General features: G+C 43.9%; 1 protein-coding gene across 10 annotated transcripts in view; it reads left to right on the forward strand.

The window, feature by feature from the left end:
* Nucleotides 1-18,880, forward strand: part of THRB (thyroid hormone receptor beta) — a 178,877-nt gene that overhangs the window by 7,982 nt on the left and 152,015 nt on the right. For 2 of the 10 annotated variants that reach the window (XM_061362710.1, XM_061362709.1), the window contains exon 1: nucleotides 4,585-4,894. The exons of 7 other annotated variants lie outside the window; for them this stretch is intronic. The gene's annotated coding sequence lies outside the window, so the exon portion shown is untranslated. Of the gene's footprint in view, nucleotides 1-4,583; nucleotides 4,895-18,880 lie in introns of those variants that run through there. One more of the 10 variants, XM_061362713.1, reaches the window with a different exon arrangement.

Consider the following 18,880-nt stretch of genomic DNA (forward strand, 5'->3'; position numbering starts at 1 on the left):
CCACTCTCATTTCTATGAGATTTGGAGCCGTGACTTGGATCAGGTGGCAGCATAATATAACAAGAATGGCCTTGATGACCTGCTGGTTTTGTTTACCCCAATAGCTCACCAAGCTGTCTTTGATGAGTAGAGGATGCCTGCAGAAAGACTAGATGAAATGGGACAAAAGTGTAGGGTTTCCTAACTTCTGGCAGTCAGAAGTTATGGGAATTTCCTGAGCCAGAAATTCCACTTGATTGCATCATCATGTTTACTAGCCATCGATAGATTTATTGACCATGAATTGTCTGATCTCTTTTGAACTTTCTTGAACCTCCACATCATCCTTTAGTGACAGTCCAAATAGTCTTTTTTAATAAAACAGCTTTTGCAATAAAGGGGGGAATATACACAAATTCCTGTGTAGTCTGGAAGCCTGCTTCAGGGGTAAGGCTGTTTTCCCCAATACTTTGTACAATTCTAAATACAATTTAGAAACACAGATTTTAAAGATGATTTTTGGTGATAACTTAATCTCGCTGGTTTTCTTTCAGTTGAGGTATTTTTGCCCTTGTTCATTTGGTTTTGTGGGCTGAGCTCTAATGTCCTGTGCCATGTGCATCCCTGCATAACTTGAGAAGAATTCCCTGCTGTGTTTCTGCATGGAAGATCAAAACTGGATATGAACTGTGCATTGGAGGTTAGATTGTGCCTCTAGGTTTGTTTCTCTCGCTTTTGCTTTCCTTCTTGTTATTTGTTTTTCTTTCCCATTTGCCTTGATTTTCATTCATTTCTCACACATCCGCTGTGGTTCCCCTTGAATTCCGATGGCAGGATGGAATTGGATCTCTGTGCAAAACAAAAGCTTTATTACATTAGGTTATTTTCAGGTTCCTCAGAAATTTTGAAACAGACATATATTACACTGCATTGTAAAATGAAAATCAAAGAGGAAAAGAAATAGTGTATAGTATTAGTGGTTTAGTTTCAGTTTTTTTTTCAGGAAGTAGATGTTTGCCCCAGACAAAGACTGGAGAATGTTAGCTAACTAAATACCTTCAGTTTACACCAAAATGCATTGAAGTGTTTCATGGCATTTAGAGAAGATTGGTGACAGCTGTCATTAGTAATAAATAGAAATTAATCTGAAGTCACTGTATTCACATACTGCCTGGTAGATTTGTTGTGTGTATAAGCACTGGTTGTCCCTGGTTTAAAGAGGGACCCACACAGGATGCTTTCCTGCTGTGCTGACTCACTACTGGTAGTCTAAAGAATGAAAAGGGATCTGTATGCTTCCTGATTTCCACATTCCTTGTAAGGTTTCTAAACCAAAATGTCTTGGATTCCCTTTGTCTGCCAAAAGGTGAGGTTCTCATTTCATCAGCAGACTCCAGAGTGATCTTAAACTGCTGATACTTTGTGCTGCTCTACCATAACTGGTTTATTTTTCAGTCACCATTTTCCCACACACTGTAGTACATGCTATTTCAGACAGCTGAGGAAATATGAGGCCTGAGAAACTACAAACAGTAAGAAAACCAACATGTCTTGTAAGGCCCTCCTTCAGAAAGTGACTAGGGGCTCCTCTGTCATAAGATAATGTGGTCCATTGCTTATGCTATCTGCCTGCTTGTGTATAAACAAATTAATAGCCCTCCTCCTCAAACAAAAGTGGAACAGATGAAGTGTGTAATACTCCTGAGAAAACCACAAAATCGTTTGTATCTGAACTGATTTGCCAAGCAACCATTTTAAAATCAAAGATCCATTGGGAAAACCAACCAAAATACCAGTAACAAATCTGCCACTTGACAGCAGGTGCAAGATGTCCATTACTATTAGAAAACCCAGCTGAACTAAGGTTCTCCCTTTCCTGCGCAGCCCCAAGGGGGGAAAGCTGGACAAAAAATACTTGGGGGGAAAACTAAACTGAGAGTAATAAGGGCTTTAAAAGCTGAAATCCACGAAGGTACCAAGTTATGCAAAAGAAAAAATGCTGTTTGTTGCAGAGCGCCTTATGCCCTGAAAGATGTACAGATTCTTTTCCAGGTCATCTTGGAGCTGGATTACATCCTGTGCACTTCTGGTCCAGCTCTTAGTTGGTTGTTGAGGTCAGTGTTAGGTTGCTTTTTAATTGAAGGGACTTTTTGACTCCTGTATTTGTGAACAGTGAAGGTCTGTGGGAAACTGATGCAGTGGGAGCTTATGGCTGTAGATGACCTGAACTTCTGTTCTCAGGGAAAAGTAAAATGTCATCATTACTTTCCTGGCTGTATAAACTATGCGCTTCCTCTCTTTGTCCCTCCTTCCCTCTTCAGTGCCCATTCCGGGGTAGGCAGTACAGACCGTGCATGGTTTCAGAGGCTCTTCTGTGTGCCCTGCAGTTGTACTGAACCTCGTCTCGTGGTCTCTGCATAAGAAAAGCATTTATGTGAATGTATGGTAGACACAGCACAGACCTGGTACCAACAAGGCAAGCAGAGATACCTCACACTCCTGGAGGGAACAAGAGGACCTCTCTGCCAGGCAGGAGTGGTGTCTCAAGCACTGGTGAGGGTCACTGCTAGTGAAATCACAGAGGGCTTAAGGCCCTGGATTGCCTAAATCTGGGGGCCTCTTTTCCACTGGTGCCCATAGCACACACAGTGGACCCTGGGCAACTATTGCCCTAAGTCCAGCCCCTCCTTGACTTGTTACCTAAATACTGTTGGACTCCTTCCCGCTTCTGTCCTACTGCATAGGTGGGAATTTTTTGTCCATGCGTAGCTTCATTTGTCCAAGCAGGTGGAAGGGAGACTGTGGTCTTGTGAGGGCCCAGGAACATCTGTCCCCACACAAAATAGGTGGTTAGAGGAGCGCTTTGAGATACTCTGAAATTCCTCGTCTGAATGATGTGGGGAATTGGCGTCAGAAACCATCTAAGAAGCCATCCCTCTCTGGTATCCCCAGATATTTGCCACTGCATCAGTGAATGGCGTTCCAGATCAGTTTCACTTGACGGGGATGATGATACGTTTTGAGGCTCCCGTTCTCACCATCACGTGGCTTTGTGTCCCTGCATTTCAGTCATTTCAGAGCAGTGCATCACCACCCCACTGGCTCACGATGTGCTCTGTGTTTAGCAGCACATATTTATGACATGAGGAGTGAAGAATGAAGTTTAACTCATGTCCTTAACTAACCCGTAAGTGAGGGATTATCTGCCTACTGCATTCTTTTACTAAGTATTAATCACTTCACATTATTTGCATTTTTTTAAAAGTCTTTTGCTTCTTTAGTATGTCAGCACACAACTTGGTTTGCAGTCACAGCCTTTGAAGGGCTGCTGGTGTATTAGTCACGCCACTGCTGTCCTCGGCCCGACAAGGGGCCTGTTGTGCTGCTTTCTGGGTGAAGGAAAAACTACCCGTGGATGGGCTACAACTGGGTTATCAAGGTTTGCTCTTGTTTCACAAACCTGTCTTCCTGGCTGTGGTAGAGTTAAAAAAATAATTACAAGCTTTTCAAAGGATCACCCACATACACATGGTATGAGAGCTCTTTTCTTTGTTGGTTTCATTTTATTTGTACATGACTCACTCTTGGCAAAATGAGTGAGCCTCATGAGCCTGTAAAAATTCTGTTTGGATTAAATGATTTGCATTAAATGATTTATAACTGCAAGAAGGGTTTAATATTCCTGTAATTCCTTAAGGAAAAACAAACTGATCTTATTCTTTCAAGTACCTATTGCTTTCACGCCTGTTACTTCAGTCGCCATCTTACTCGCTCGAGCTGATAGCTGTTAATGAGACTCTGGGTGCTTCTCCTTCCTCACTTTCCGTGCCTCATGAGTTAGAGATGGGTGGTGGGGACGTGCTGTAATCTTTTCCCTTGCACATCCTTCCTGACCGATGGCCTGGGAATGTAGGGCCTCCCAAAACTGCCGGCCTTGCTATGGCGGGGAGCAGCATTTGTGCTGGGCTGAGGTGCAGTGATTGTGTTTGTGAGACTCGGGTTCCCAGGGATTTGGAGGCCAGGGGCCCATCAGCCTTCCTGTTCCCGTTGTCGGGGTAGGTGTGTTGGGTACAGCCTGCCTCATCCCTGTGGCCTCCTGCAGGGGTCGTATGACTGCAGGACCAATGGCCTGCCCAACCCAGACCTGGGTTCCCCAAACCCACAGATGCTGGGGCGCGGGGAGAGCCTCCACTGGTCATCCCCGCAGAGATGGAACCCCCATCCGGGGCTGCCTGTACCCCTGCGAGGGAGGCTTGGTGGTGTGGTGTCCCTGTCAAAGCCCATCAGGGGAAGGCATGGGGGGGCGGAGGAGAGGGGTAAATAACCGGCACTGCCCGGCAGGATGCAGAAGGTGCAGTCAGAAAGCGCTTTCACACTGTTTGCGCAAAGCCGCGGCTGGGTTGGGTGCTCGCTTCCAGAGGTGGTGGCACAGCCTCCGTGCCCGCGGCGAAGTTGCTAGAGGGGGCCGCTGCCTTTAGCCTCTGAATACGGCGGAGCACGAGTCTTCCTTCGCCAGGGTGCCCGAGGGTCGCACGTTGCGGCATTACCGTCGTGAGATTTCAATTCCCGTGGCAGGAAAGCGTCGCGGGTCGCCCCGCAGCCGCGTCCCCACACCTCACCGCCCGAGCCCTCGGGGACCAGCGGGCATCGGCGGCGCCCCAGGGCCCGCCCTGCCCGGGTACAGCCAGGGAGATCCCGGCTGCCTGCGGCCGCCCGCCCCGGTGGCGCTACAAGTGGCCGCCGGGGGCGGTTTCGGCTCCGGTTCCGCCGCGGTTTACCTCCGCCCCGCAGCCTCCCGGCGACCCTCTCTCGGCGGTGCGGAGGGGCCGCGGGCAGCGTTGCGTAACGCTGCGCTCCGCTCCGCCGCGCGTCGCTCGGGGCGGCGAGGAGGCGAGGCGGGTCGCCGCGGCCGGAGGTGAGCGGCAGCGGCGGTGGCGGCGGCGGGGCGGGAGGGCCGCGGGGGGCGCAGCGCGGCGTGTGCGCGGCCCTGCGGGAGGCGGCGGTGCAGGCGGGGGGAATCCAGGTCACGTCCGCAGCCAGACGGCGCCTGGCGGGAGGGACGAGGCGAGAGGCACCGCGCCCGGGCGGGCGGGCGGCGAGGGGCGCGGGCCGGGCCGCTCAGCGCCGCTCCGCCGGTAAGTCACCCCGGCTCCCGCTCGGCGGGGTGGGGGGGTCAGCGCAGGCGTGGGCGGGCGCTCCGGCGGGGGTCGGCTTGCCGGGGCGCCCCTGGCGCACGGAGCGCTGTCCCCCTTCGTGGACGGTCCCCGTCCTGGAGCGGGAAGAAGGGGGCTTCGGGTGCGGGAGAGAAGCGCTGCGCTCTTCGCCGCTGTATTTATCTGTCACCGGTGGGGAGCGCGGCGGCAGCGGCGAGGAAGATCGCTGCCCGTCGCGAGTCGCAGCACCTGGGAGCGGCGGGGGGCGAGCGGCCCGGCCCGGCCCGGCCCGGCGGGGAGGGGAACGGTGACACCGCCGGTATTTGTCACCGCGGTGCCGGGGAGGTTAGAGGGAGAGCCGGCAGCATGCGTGTCTGCCGGCGGTCCCTTATTTATTTATGTTTGCAGCATAGGTGGCGTTTCCCCGTTAAGAGTTTATCCATGCAAGTTTTATTTGACTTTCTCAAGCAGCAGAAATCCGTGAAGTTAAAAAGTCAAACGTGTTAATTGTTAACTAAATATAGAACAGCTTGGAAGCTGCGGTGGGTGGGTTGATTGGGCAGTGTATGAGTGTAAAGGGAAAGGGAAAACTGTCGGCCGTGCGAAGCCGTTTGCCGGTAGGAAGGCTTGCGCCTCCTCTGCTGAGCGCCGGGAGCCCGGTAGTTCTGTGGCCCCCAGAAACCTTGTTTGCACTCGCGTCATGCAGGCGGTGGAAGGAGAAGCCCAGGTTGAAAATGCTGTTAGGAATAGCGGCTCCGGCGCAGGAGGGCGAATGAGACTTCTTTTTCTACAGTATACACAGCGTTCCTTTTATTATCTGAACTTAACACAAAATTGATGCATTCGAATGGAGCCTTCTGCTAGTTATAGTAATATATTTAGTTTTTATTTACAAAACGTAGTCTGTCGTAAATACCTATTTGCATAATTGGTAGACTGTGGATCTCTTTATAAAGCGGTTTGTTTCCCTTTTGCAGTTCAGTACTACTTGTGTGTTGGGACAATTCACTAGGTTTTCTGGTTTCTGTTTTTTCAGCTCCAATTTCCAAATAAACAGTTGAGAAAAAAGGAAAAAAAAACCAACCCAACCAAACAACAAAAAACAAAACCAGAGCAAAAGGTTTCATCTTTATAAGAAATCTATGTAGTAACAAGGTAATTTTCAGGACACTTTATCATAATCAGGGCAACTCCATTAGTTAGCAGCATTGCCTTACAGTGAGAGGCTTGAGTTCTCTCCCTTACTTTGGGCTGCAAATGATGTAACTATTTAAATTTATAGCCTTTTTTAAAGTGAAGAAGCTGGACGAAGCCACTGGAAAAATATAGCACTTCATTTTCTCATGAACAGTGGTTTAAAGCACAGTGACAACAAAAGTTTTGTGAAACTGGATATGCCTACTTCCTTCCTCAGAAGACTTTTTCTCTTCTTTTCTACTAACTGGTTCAAAATCAGCCTTCATATTAGTCCCAGGACCTTTAAATTAGTCTCAGCCTTCCTTCAGTTCATTTGAATTGTTGACCTTTGGATGAGCTGGTGTATTCCATTGTTATTTGCTGATGATGGAATAATCTAGTCCTGACATACCAGTTGTGAAACCAAGAGTGCTGCTACTTGATGATCCTGAGGAAATTTAAACGTCACATGAATCTGTGTTGGAAAAGGAAGGATTTAGCTGTGGTTTGCATCGGCTTCTAACTCTGTGGACTCTAATGTTCAGAGCTGAGAAGGCTCAAACTGGAGTCTGTTAGAGTCGATGGAAAAATCTCCCATTGATTTTTAGTGGTTTTGGATCAAGTCTTATATGAGCTAGTGTTGAGCACATCATGGCTACTCCAGATTGTTCAGTGCTTTTGAAATTCTTTGCATATCCAAGTCATTATGTAAAGTCAGGTTTACTGTACTATCTCCTCCTGTGTGGGAATGTTCTTTTGCTGAGTAGAAAGAGGTAGCAGTGTTTTCATACACTTTTATATGCTACAGCATATAAATTGTTAGTGATAACAGATACTTGTGTTGTATAAAGAAGCTTGCAGAATAACACATACCTGTGGTAGGCATGTATCGTCTCCTGGCTTCCCTGTTGATGATGAGCAGAATTTTTCCTCTTGGCTATATATAATACCCCAGCCAAGAGAGAAGTAGGAAGGAGAAGGGTTACTAAACTTAAATCATGGAAGTTTGTGAGAGTTTATCATCTAGTGTAGCATGTCTTGAAATTTGATTCTGTTTGGAAGGGAATCAAGAGATGAAACCTCAAAAAAAACCCCACCTGATTTGAGGCAGGACATCCTCCAGCAAGAATCTCATTTGCTACCGGAAGGGTGAGACCAGGAATTTTGGCTCCTTGGAAAAGGAAATTCTGGAGCTTATTATCTCTCCTCCATCATATTCTGGTTTACTGATTTGAGGTTTGCTTATTAGTAAAAGTTGAAGAAGGCAAAAGAGGCATGCATATGAAAGAAGGTCAGATAAATAGCCTGAGATGAGGGAAGGCAGGAGAAGGAAGGTAGCATATGAATGTGAGCCCTCGTGTCTTTAATTTCCTTCTAGGACTTGGGAAGTTCAAATTCTTCCAGCCAAACTAATTTGCTCTTTAATAGGAGACGGCTGTCATGGCAGAAGGCAGAGCTGTACTGCAGGATGCAGGGTAGCAATGCAGAGCTGTGTATTTTCTGTCTTACCCTTCCTCATGCTGGATTTCCAAAGCACGAAAGAATCTGGCAGCCAGAGGAAAGTAGGAGATGCTGCTGGGGCACTGTCCACCTACTTGCAGGGAATGATGTAGCATGTTGATGCTGTGGGTTTCTAGAGAGTATAGTCAGGATCAGAATTTGTGAATTTCCCATCAGACAGGACTGATCAGAAAATATTATCTTAATATTTCCACTGTTTGTCTTTGTTCCCTCCTTTCCAGATTTCAGAAATAGCTACATCTGCAGTCCTACATTCTCTCCTGCACGGCCCCATTCACATAAATAAATGCATGCTCTTCAGTAGCTCTTCAGGTTTAGGACAGCAGAATTCTGCTAAGTCACGAAAGTACTCTCCCTCTATCTGCCTAACTGAAAGTAAGGCCTCTGAGGTGGCTGAGGAAATCTGTACTGGAAAATGCAGTAGAGGTATGTTATTCCAGGGGTCAGCTTGGGTTAATTAATCCTGTCTTTGATGGGATAAAAAGTAGAATAATTCACATGGCCATTAGTGTGGCAATACTGCTTCTCATGCCTTCTAAACTTGCCATTGTGCAATGGAGCACACTGTCTTCTCAGGGATGAGGTAGGATTTTACATGTTTTACAGGGACAACTAACTGAGCAGTGCATATATTATGGGAACTGTTGTTAGGAAAATCAAGGGCAGACTATAAATAAATATAATTTCTGTGTAATGATTAAAGAATTGTATCTCTTCCATTCTTTGTTATTTCATTGGTTGTATGTAGTCCAAGAGGACATTCTGAATAAAGTAATTTAAGTCTTGCTAAGTTGTTTTCTCTCATTTAATTCACAACACGTGAACGAGATTGTTTCCATTACTCATCACTATTTTACTTTAAACATGGTTATGGTAGAGGGACAATGCAAGGAAAAAATTTGGAAAATTTGATTCTGTTGTTAGCTTTGTCAGTTTGTGGTCATGCTGCTGAAGTGCATGCAGCCTACAACTTACAGGATGAAATTATAAGCAAATATAATGTTGGAGATTTTTTTAATGCAAAAATTAAACTGTGTATTAAATTCTGAACGTTTTCGGTCATAAAAATTCTCATTTTACTCTGACTTATTGTAGCTTGTTAGAAATTACGGTCTTGTGAAACTTAATCAGTCAAAGGATAAGGGAATAAATTACAGTTTAAAAAAACCCTACTGTATAACCTCAAGTGTCTTAAGTATACAGAATCATAATGATTTTTACTGATGAACTAAACCAGCAAATACTCTTATGTTATAATTAGATTATACGCGTGAAAGCAGTGTGATCATTCTAGCTTACAGAGCTGTTCTCTGTCCTCTGGTGAACCTAATCCAATAAATTAGGGTTCTGTTTTCCATTGGAAGAAATAAAAGGACTGATTGTCAAACTGCCTAACAGTAAGGTAGAAAACGGGGCAAGAAGATTAGTGTCTCTTCAAGTGAATTTAAAGTCAAAATGTCTTTGCTGGATGAGGAAGGAGTGAAGTTGGTGGATGCAGAAACAAATTGATAATATGTATGCTTTCTCAATGCATACACAGAATAGATAGAAGATCATTAATTTTGCTCACCTGCTAAATATTTCTGCCTGTTCTAACAGTGATGTTTGAATGTCTTCTTGATTCCTTCATGGGAGTTGGAAGAAATGAACTGTAAGCCACAGGTACAGCAGCAATGTTGCTTGACTGTAGGATGTGCTTTGGAACAGCTGTGGTGTAGGAAAATAAAGGAGCTCTTTGAAGAAAATTAGAAGTGCTTGTCAACTGCATAAGTAGTAGGATCATTGGATAATTGCTCAGTAACTGAAATCTCAGTGACACGCATATGGATGAACCTTTTTAAAAATACTCACAAGAAAAATATACTTCTGTGGGTAAGAACAGCTGTTTCTTCACCATTGCAATATGTCTTCCTTAAGACATGTGTCATGTTTGCTCTCATTATCTGCATTTGTACAACATTCTTGAATGCTGTGCCTTTTCTTTTCTTGTGCTTCGTGGGTTTGCAGACCTTTATGCCTTACTTCCACTGACTTAGTCTTGCACTTTGTCCTCCTTTAGTATACTGTTAACTCTGCACCTCCCACCCATGACTGTTATTTCCCTTAACTCAGCTATACCAGCTACTTGCCATGTGCTCTTGCCAAGTTGTACCAAGCAGGTATGCAGTGCTGCCCCTACTCCTTTTTGGTTTCCTACCTATGGAAGGAGTAAGTACTAATAAATTGAAGTTACTTCTTCTTTACCATTGTTTTTTCCTCTGGCTTTTAGCACAATCTTACCATTTGTAGCTCATTTGCCTACTTCATTGCCACTCTTCAGGTAGGATTGCCTTCATGTGACATCTTACCATCTGCTTTCTAGCTTTACATTAAAATAATTTTATTTCCACGTTTTATTGACTTATCCCGGGCTCTCTCATTTTTGGTTGGTTAGTTGGTTGGGATTTTTTTTTTATTGTTGTTTGTAATTTTTCTGTATTTATTTTTAATATTTCAATCATCTTTTTTTAAAAATAGAGTGTGTTTGTCTGCAAGGTGCTTCAAAGTGTATAGAGTCATAGTATGGGTTGCGTTGGAAGGATCCTTAGCGTTCATCTAGTCCAACCCTGCTGCCATGGGCAGAGGCATTTTTCACTAGATCAGGTTGTTCTGAGCCCTGTCCAACCTGATTTTAGGCTTAGCTTAGGCTAAGCCTGTGTAAGGCTTTCAATAACTTTGTTCATGGCTTCAGGAAATGGCTATCTTGAGCTTTCTAAGTTAGATGTCTTACTTTTCCATATTGTGTTTATTCTCCTAAAAAAGACAAGGTGTCACACATTATCCAGCTAGATAAACAGGGAAAGATTCTGTGCAGAGTTATATCCACGTAAATCCAGGATATACGTGCCTACGCACATAGCATTAAAAGAGTATTAGCCTATAAAATATTTGTGGCAAATTTAATTTTTGAAACAAAATAATTACTTTCATTAATTATTAAAATATAATTTTATTTCTACAAATAGAGAGAAAATTATGCCTGGAACACTTCCTATGCAGCATTGAACTGCATGTGTTTTATGTTATGCCAGTTTCACTGATGTGACTTACTGAAGTGATGTGGTTTATTCAATTGCCCTATGTGACCAGAATAAAATAGCTTAGTTGGGCCAGAAGACTTGGAAAAACTGTTTAACTGCTAAGTTACTGATTTCAAAGGTCAAGCACTAAGGAAAAGAGACACCAAAATTAATGTTGATTATGCAACTTTAGTTCAGGTATCTTTGAGTATATGCACAAAGCTAAGGTTTAGAATCCACAGATTGTACTGTTTCACTTTTAAGTGTTCTTAGCCATATGTAGTAATAGTTGTGTTTGAAAACTATGCTTCCACTTATCTTTGTTTGAAACTGTGAAACTTCATGGAGAAGATCCTCCTGGAAACTATGATAAGGCACATGGACAGTAGGGGGGTTATAGGTGACAGCCAACATGCTTTCACTGAGAGCAAATCATGCCTGATGAATTTGGTGGCCTTCAAATCTGGTTGACAGCACTGGTAGATCAGGGAAGAGTGACTGATCTCATATACCTGGAGTTGTGCAAAGTATTTGACGCTGTCCCGCACAACATCCTTGTCTGTAAATTGTAGAGACACGGATTTGATGCATGGACCTCTCAGTGGATAAGGAATTGGCTGGAAGATCCACTCAAAGAGTAGTGGTCAACAGCTAAGTGTCGAAGTGGAGACCAGTAGCATGTGGTGTTCCTCAGAGATCAGTATTAGGACTGGCACTGTTAAACATTTTTGTGCAGCATGGGCAGTGGGACTGAATGTGCCCTCAGCAAGTTTGCCAATGACACCAAGCAGTGTGGTTCAGTTGACACGGTGGAGGGAAGGAATGCCATCCAGAGGGACCTTGACAGACTGGAGAGGTGGCCAGTGCCAACCTCATGAAGTTCAGCAAGGCCAAGTGCAAGGTCCTACACCTGGGTCGGAGCAATCCCAGGCACAGCTGCAGGTTGGGCAGAGAATGGATTGAGAGCAGACCTGAGGAGAAGGACTTGGGGGTGTTCGTTGATGGGAAGCTCAACATGAGCCAGCTTCAGTGTGCACTCGCAGCCCAGAAGGAGAACCGTGTGCTGGGCCACATCAAAAGGAGTGTGTGTGTGTGGGGTTGAAATAAATGGTCTTTAAGGTCCCTTTCAACTGAAACCATTCTATGATTCTGAACATCAGATCACAGGGAATGCGGTTGGTTATATTGAATAGGGGGACCTTATGTACACATTATTGTACACATGTAACAGTAGTTTGTCACTGGGTATTTGTGAATTTTGTGTTGAAAATCACTTAGTTCTGCACCATGGAGGTATCTAACCTGATTATCCAACTTAGCATTCAAGTTTTTCTTCCCCTTACCCCAAGGTCCCCTTCCTCAGATACTTCACAGTTTTCTCCTTTGCCAGAAATAGGGCAGACACACTAGAGACATTTTCTTTTCTTGAAGAGGCCTATGCATGGAGATGGCATCCTCAACCTCATTTCCCTGTAGGATGTCCCATCAGTTGGTCTGGTTGCTCAGTCTGGCAGATATAGAAGGCATCTGCCACACGCCTGCTGTTGGCAGAGTGGGTTGCAGTGTCCTTGGCGTCATCTGCTGTTCTCTCAATGGGGCCTTTGGGGTCTTCTTGCCACCAAAAGGGATGAGTCAATGACAAGAGTCCTGCTTGGCATTATGTTGACCAGACCCTATGCTGTTGTCTTCTCATCTTTCTGTGTTACTGAGGGTTGGGTTTGTTGGTGCTGCTGGTTTATTTTTTTATGTCTCCAGTCCTACTGCCTTTTTGGCATCTCCCTCCCTTGCCCTCCCACTCGGCAGTTCTGCTGTGTCTGTATGTGACCACTGGCATGACAGATTGTCAGAAATGGTGATAACCTCTGAAATGTATGAAACCGCCTTTTTCATCGAGTAGGTTGGTGCACAAGATACTGTGTGATGGCAGCTATCTTCATTTCCATTGAACTCTGGAAGAACCCAGAGACTGTTCTGATAGTCAGGCCTCCTGGGAAGCCCTTTTGCTTTCATCCTCTGCCCAGGGAAGATGAATCTCACCCACTGTTACTCTCCTGGTGGGATGCAGGGAATGTGCTTGCAGCCATTCTGGCCATGCCTTTCCAGTTGGTGGATGGTGGGAGTATTTTGCGAGGCAGAAGGATCTTCTGCTGTGGTCTCTTCAAGAGGCCTCTTATCAAAGCACTCTTCAATCTTGTGAAGGTAGGAATGCTTTTCTCTGCTCAGAGGTTAGGCATGGGTGGGAATGGTGTGGCCTGGGGCAGGGAAGTGCTGGATTCCCTAATTCCTGAGTGAGGGAGGGCTCTGGTCATACACTCTCTGTAGAGCTGTTCCCTGAGCTAGCCCTTCTGGTATCCCCATCCCACTCGCGGTGATGTTGATAAGGTGACTTGCTTTGGCATAGGATACTTGGGAGGAGGGACAGCCAGGCTGTGATGCTCCCCTTCCTCTGCTGCTTCCATCTCCTCTCTTCTGCCCTACTTTCCCTTTAGGGCAGATGGCCCATTCCTTACCCAGGCGTACAGGTGTTTGCCTTCAGCCCTCCTTTTGCAGCACAGCTCTGAGTGCTGTCTGTGTTCACTGTCTGTGGTCAAACGCGCTTATGACCAAACCTGTCAGTTGTGGAGTGCTGCAGCATTTTCCCCCACCTGCCTAATCCTTCATTATCAAGCCCTTCTTTTACCTTCTTTGTGAGAGATTAAAGGGATTACTGCCCAGTGGCCAGGCTTTGGGAGTACTCTTGTTAGCATCTGTTGGTGAGGGACTTTCATAGCTCCAAACCAGAGGACATGGAGTGGATGGAGCCCTGCCAGTTCATCCAGGTCATGGTTCTGGTGTGGTGGCTCTAAGAGGAGGGACAAGCAGGCTTTCTCCAGGCTGCCCTAGAGCTAGGGTTGGTGTGCCAGGCAGCTGCTCTCCCTGGCCTCTCCTTGGTTTGCCTGACTGCAGTCCCAGAGGCAGGCACTGTGGGCTGGCAAGGGGCTGAACTTGTGCAGGCTCCGTGAACTCTCCTGGGGAAGAGAGCAGACCTGGATGCACTTTTTCTGCAGCCAGAACCCTACCTCTGGCCTTCAAGGCTCTGCAATGGCTCCTTTGCAGTGCCTGGTTCCTGGTGTGGAGCGGTGTATATGGAGAAACGCATATATATATATATGTAGCATGGTTCCTTCTGTATTTAGATGTCAGATCTTCTGGAATCCCTGATAGCTGGTAAATTCAAGCATCTGAATGAAACAAGATGGATTTTTTTCCAAATACTGTAACAATTTTTGTGGAGCACAAAGAAATTTAGGCAAGCCCCTCTCCCCCATTTTCTCTTTCTGACTAGATTTTCAGAGGGACAGCAGGATTAATTCCTGTGATAAGTGCCTTGCTTGCCAAATTTCAGGTTCTGTGCCAAGGAGCAGGAGAACTCAAATAGTTGAAAGAAGAAAAAGTGTAAAATTTTGCATATAGCAAAACCCCCAAGCATTTCCTTTCGCTGCCTCTACAGGAATAGCAAGACCATTTTGACTTGTTGGACACCAGCACAGGTTACCCAGAGAGGCTGTGGCTTCTCCATCCTTGGAGATGTTAAAATCCAAAGTGTACGTGGTCTTAAGCAGCCTGCTCTTGGTGACCCTGCTTGAGCAGGGGAAAAACTAGAAAGTCTCCAGAAGCATCTTCCAGCCTCAGCCGTTCTCTGAATGAAGCTAACTGAAGAAAATCATCTTGAGATGGGCAGTCAGATACAGGGAATTGCAGTTTACTTGGCTAGAGATGAGTGAAGTGGAAAATAATTTAAGACAGATTCACTTAATGGGAATTGTAGAGAAAAATAAGCTGGTCTGCCAGGCGTGCCCTTAATAAATTCAGGGGGGTCAATAAAAGCATTATGAGTTCATACCAAAATAAAATAAAGCAACTGACTACACAGACAGTTTAATCTGCTCTGTAACTTTAATTAGTGCCCTAAATGCATTTTTAATTCACACACTGAAGTTGTGAGATTACTTAAAACTTAGAACCAGGATTCGTGCTCTCACATTTGCACGTAAGGGGCCAATGCTCAAGATCATTGCTGTTGATCCCATAGAAAGAGTCATATGGGCATAAAAATAGCCAGGACTTGGCTGCTGTTTAGGAGTCATTTTCTGATCATGCTTTGCTCATGGGATTGTAAGCATAAAAAGCCAAATTTACATAAGCAAACTGCTTGATGAACCCTTGCCCTCCCCCCTCCTTTGACCTTTGCTGCCTAGTTTGGCTCCATGAAGCTTTTCCAGAGATCTCATTTTTTGGGTTATGTGTCTCTCCAGCAAGAAACCCAAGTTCTGCAAGCAAGAAAGTGGTGTAATTCAGCCACAAAACCTGAGAACTCAAGCAGACAGTCTTCCCTCTCCCTTTACTAATGCACCTACTCACAAGGCAGCCCTGTGGGGACCAATGTGGACACTGGCTGGCAGCCAAGGCATGTACATCTCCTTATCTTTGCTCATAGCTCGAGTTCACTCACAAATGGCAGCTGAAAATTCATGCCCATAATACAAGTTCACATCAGTTTAACCCGTGTTTTGCAACAACACTGCAGGCTTCCTTTTGTTTTTGTTTTTTTTTTTTTTCCTAAAAGCCTTCTATTTCTCAATATTCTTCACATTTTTTATTTCCTCAGCTTATGAGGACTAGCAGGTAGGTTTGTCAGCAATTTACCTTGGAGATAGAAGGCAAAGGGGAAGTGGCTTGCTGACAGGATATTGCTTGCTGTCCGGGCAAGCATAGCATGCAATAAGATGAAAAGCTTGGACTCCCCTTTGTGAAGTTCAACTCAAAGCCAAGTTATAACTTGAGCTCAGTCTCTTCAGAACGTGTCTGTGTAGATATAGCTGTAGACCATTTTGATGATCATAAATCTGAAGCTGAATTAATTGGTGGTGCAGGAAAAATATTTAAAGGCAGAGATTTACCATTCAGAAATCCAGATGTACAAGATCAAATCTGTAGTCTGATTTTTTCTCTTTAATGCTTTGTAGCTGAGAATTTCCCGATACATTATGTCTAATCTTGTCAATATTTCTTTAAGTCTGGCTCCTTCAAATAGCTTTGGATGAGTGGAACATCCTGCACTTTTGCAAAGATCTCCTGAAGTTAGTGAAAGCCATTTGTGAGCATTGTCAGAAGAAAGAAGCAAATGTTTTGTGTGTGTTGCACAGTCATAAGCCAGGCTGTGTTTGGGAAATGAGAGTAGTATAGTATTAGTGTGTTTACTCTGGAAAGTAATCTAATCTAAAAGAGCTTGAAACAATTTGCAAATTAGGATTGTGAAAACCTCGATGTCATTTTTTATTTCTTTAAGAGAACGAGTATTTAAACCCAGAAAGAGCAGCAGAATTTGGGAGATTCAACCTGGCAGATGTTACAAGGCATGGGATAGAATAGAGCTATGCTTTACCTGTTGCTGTGTGAAGGTTTAGAGCTGCAATCTCTGTTAGGAGATCCAAATTTCCCAACAGTTTGGTGATGGTGTAACAGGAAGAAGGGTGTGGGCAAAACTACAGAGTGACATATGAGTAATTCAAGACCTCACCTGTTTTCCCATCTGGAGAGCAGGGCTAAGTGAGGAAAGCAGATGGGCAGATCAGAAGTTACAGTTCAAATGCTTAGTTTTGCTGAGCTTGTCTGTATTAAGGGTAATCTTTGGGGATTCGTGTTTGTTGCGTGCTTTTTGTGTTTTTGGATGGGTGTTTTTTGAGTCAGAAAATGTGATGTCTGGTGTTACTCCTGTATCAGCATAGCAGATCTGAGCTGCTAGCTTATAGCCAGCAGATGCCAGCAGTCTTTGTGATACTTTACTGCTAATTTACCTGGATGTGTTTTCTTCAATAATGTTCCTAATAGTGAATGAGCTACCTTTTTAATAATATCGAAGTGCTGGAATTACTGTCTCATTTCCATGTGAAAAAGTCTTGGTGAATATCAAAGGCAGATTTTGACCTTAAGTGATGCTCAGAAGTGATTATGTCAGAAAGAAGAAGTTACAATCACAACAGTGATTTTTGAAATTCAGTCAACATTATATAAGTTTTATAAATACACATCTTCCTTCAATGTTTGAAATCAGGGGTCAGGACTCCAAAATAAAACTTAATACGAGATTGCCTTCAGTGGTTATTACTGCCAGGGAAATGAGAAAGGCAAAAGTAAAGGTAGGTGATACAAGCTCACTGTTTTCCAAAGTTCAACAGGTTTTGTGAGCAAAATGATCTGCTTACAGTGTATTTTTAAGGTGAAAGTAATTTTATCTACAGTGCTGCATTTGGAGTCAGTATACCCAGCCATCTGCAGCTGTATGTATGGCAAGCCTAATTTCTTGATTTGGGGATTAAATTTATACCATGCTCTTGTTTGTTTGTCTAAAAATTTTCGCTGCATCACCTGTCTGGGGGTTTAGTTTGTGATGTAATGCACAGTCTCAGTGAATTTTGTTACATTTCTTGTTTACTGATATCTTTATGAAAAACTTGGTGAAAGTTTATGAAAACTCAGTTAAGAGTCCTTATACCATTATATGCCAGTTAGCCAGTGTTATTAATATTTAAAGTAGTTAATGCTCTTCCCTTTTTAATCCAGGCTAATATATTCTAATCAAATGATGTAATTCAACAAATATAACAAAACGTACTGAATTAAGGTACTGTACTCTTCTGTTATCTCTGGATAACAGTATAGCACAAGTATTTTGAGCATTTTGGGGATTAGTAGCTGAATTTCTGGTAGTAAATGCATTCTATTTTTGAGTCAATAAATTTCATTTTCTGTCAACACTTACCTTCAAGTTACGTTTCTGCTGAATTACCCATTGTTAATTAAGAATAATTTGATCTCTTTGGTTAACGTAAGAAATTAGGACATTATTAGGGTGTTGGCCTTGATGTTTTGATAACAGGTTAGCTGCTTTGATCTGGCTGTGTTGACAGTAAAATTGGGTCTTCTACTTAGACGTGTAGGAGAAATACATGTTTGGTTAGACCGCTGTCAAATTGGACAAAATAACTAGAGTCAGTAAAGCAAAGACAGCAATAATAAAAACAGAGAAAAAATAATACAACACAGGGTCATGCAGAACGCTGTCACTTTGCCAGTATCATTTACGGCTGTAAACAGAGGTCATGACGTCACGCTACGGCAATCCCAGCTCTTCTCAGATTTGTACCATTTTCCTGCAGCTCACATAAGCCCAGTCCTAGAACATTGCGTTCCCTTTTGTGTACCAAAGTTATTTATTATTTTTTCTGACCAGAAGAGATTAAACAGCAGAGAGTTCAGGGAGGAGTGAAAGGAAAATGGCATTAGCAAAGTCTGCAGTGTCTGTACGTGTATATTGGTGACACATGGCTGAAAGTAGTTAGAAAATGTAACTGAAAAAAGTGGAAGTGGGTTGCTTGGGTTGTTTTCTTTCATTTGAGCAGAGGGATCTATTAGAAGAGTTTGGTCCCTGTGTTATCAGCTTGGAAGTGATCGATAGGAATCTGAAGTTGTATAAAGCACCAGCAGCTGTATAATATGGAATGGTACAACTTTGATAGAATGAGGGATAGGCAGCTACTGAAGTCCCCTCTTGTATGATTTTTTTTTATAGTTTCACGTGTTCTGATTTCGAACACTAAATAATGCCTCTGATGTAATTTAACTCTTAATATAATTCTGTAATATAACAGCGTTAAGAATATGGACTGTTTACATCACGAGAAGAAAAAAAGGAAAAATACTTTGAAGAATTTCCTGGGTTTAGTGTAATATTTTTTCCTAATTACACATTAATAATATAATATAAATCAAAATACAGGAAAAATAGGATTCTATTGTATTTGCCTGAAGTAGGTGTATGTAATCTTGTAAGCACCATGTGACATTTTAGATTTTATTTCATTTTCCCTTTAGGCTGCAGACTGACAGTTAAAGTGCCCTGAAGGGGTCTTTATTCTAGTTGAAGTACTCTTGATTGCACCCATCTTTTTT

This window comes from Neopsephotus bourkii, unplaced genomic scaffold, assembly GCF_033783945.1.
Source record: "Neopsephotus bourkii isolate Nb327-2 ecotype Australia unplaced genomic scaffold, CSIRO-AGI_Nbou_v1 NB_1132, whole genome shotgun sequence".
NCBI classification, from domain to species: Eukaryota; Metazoa; Chordata; class Aves; order Psittaciformes; family Psittacidae; genus Neopsephotus; species Neopsephotus bourkii.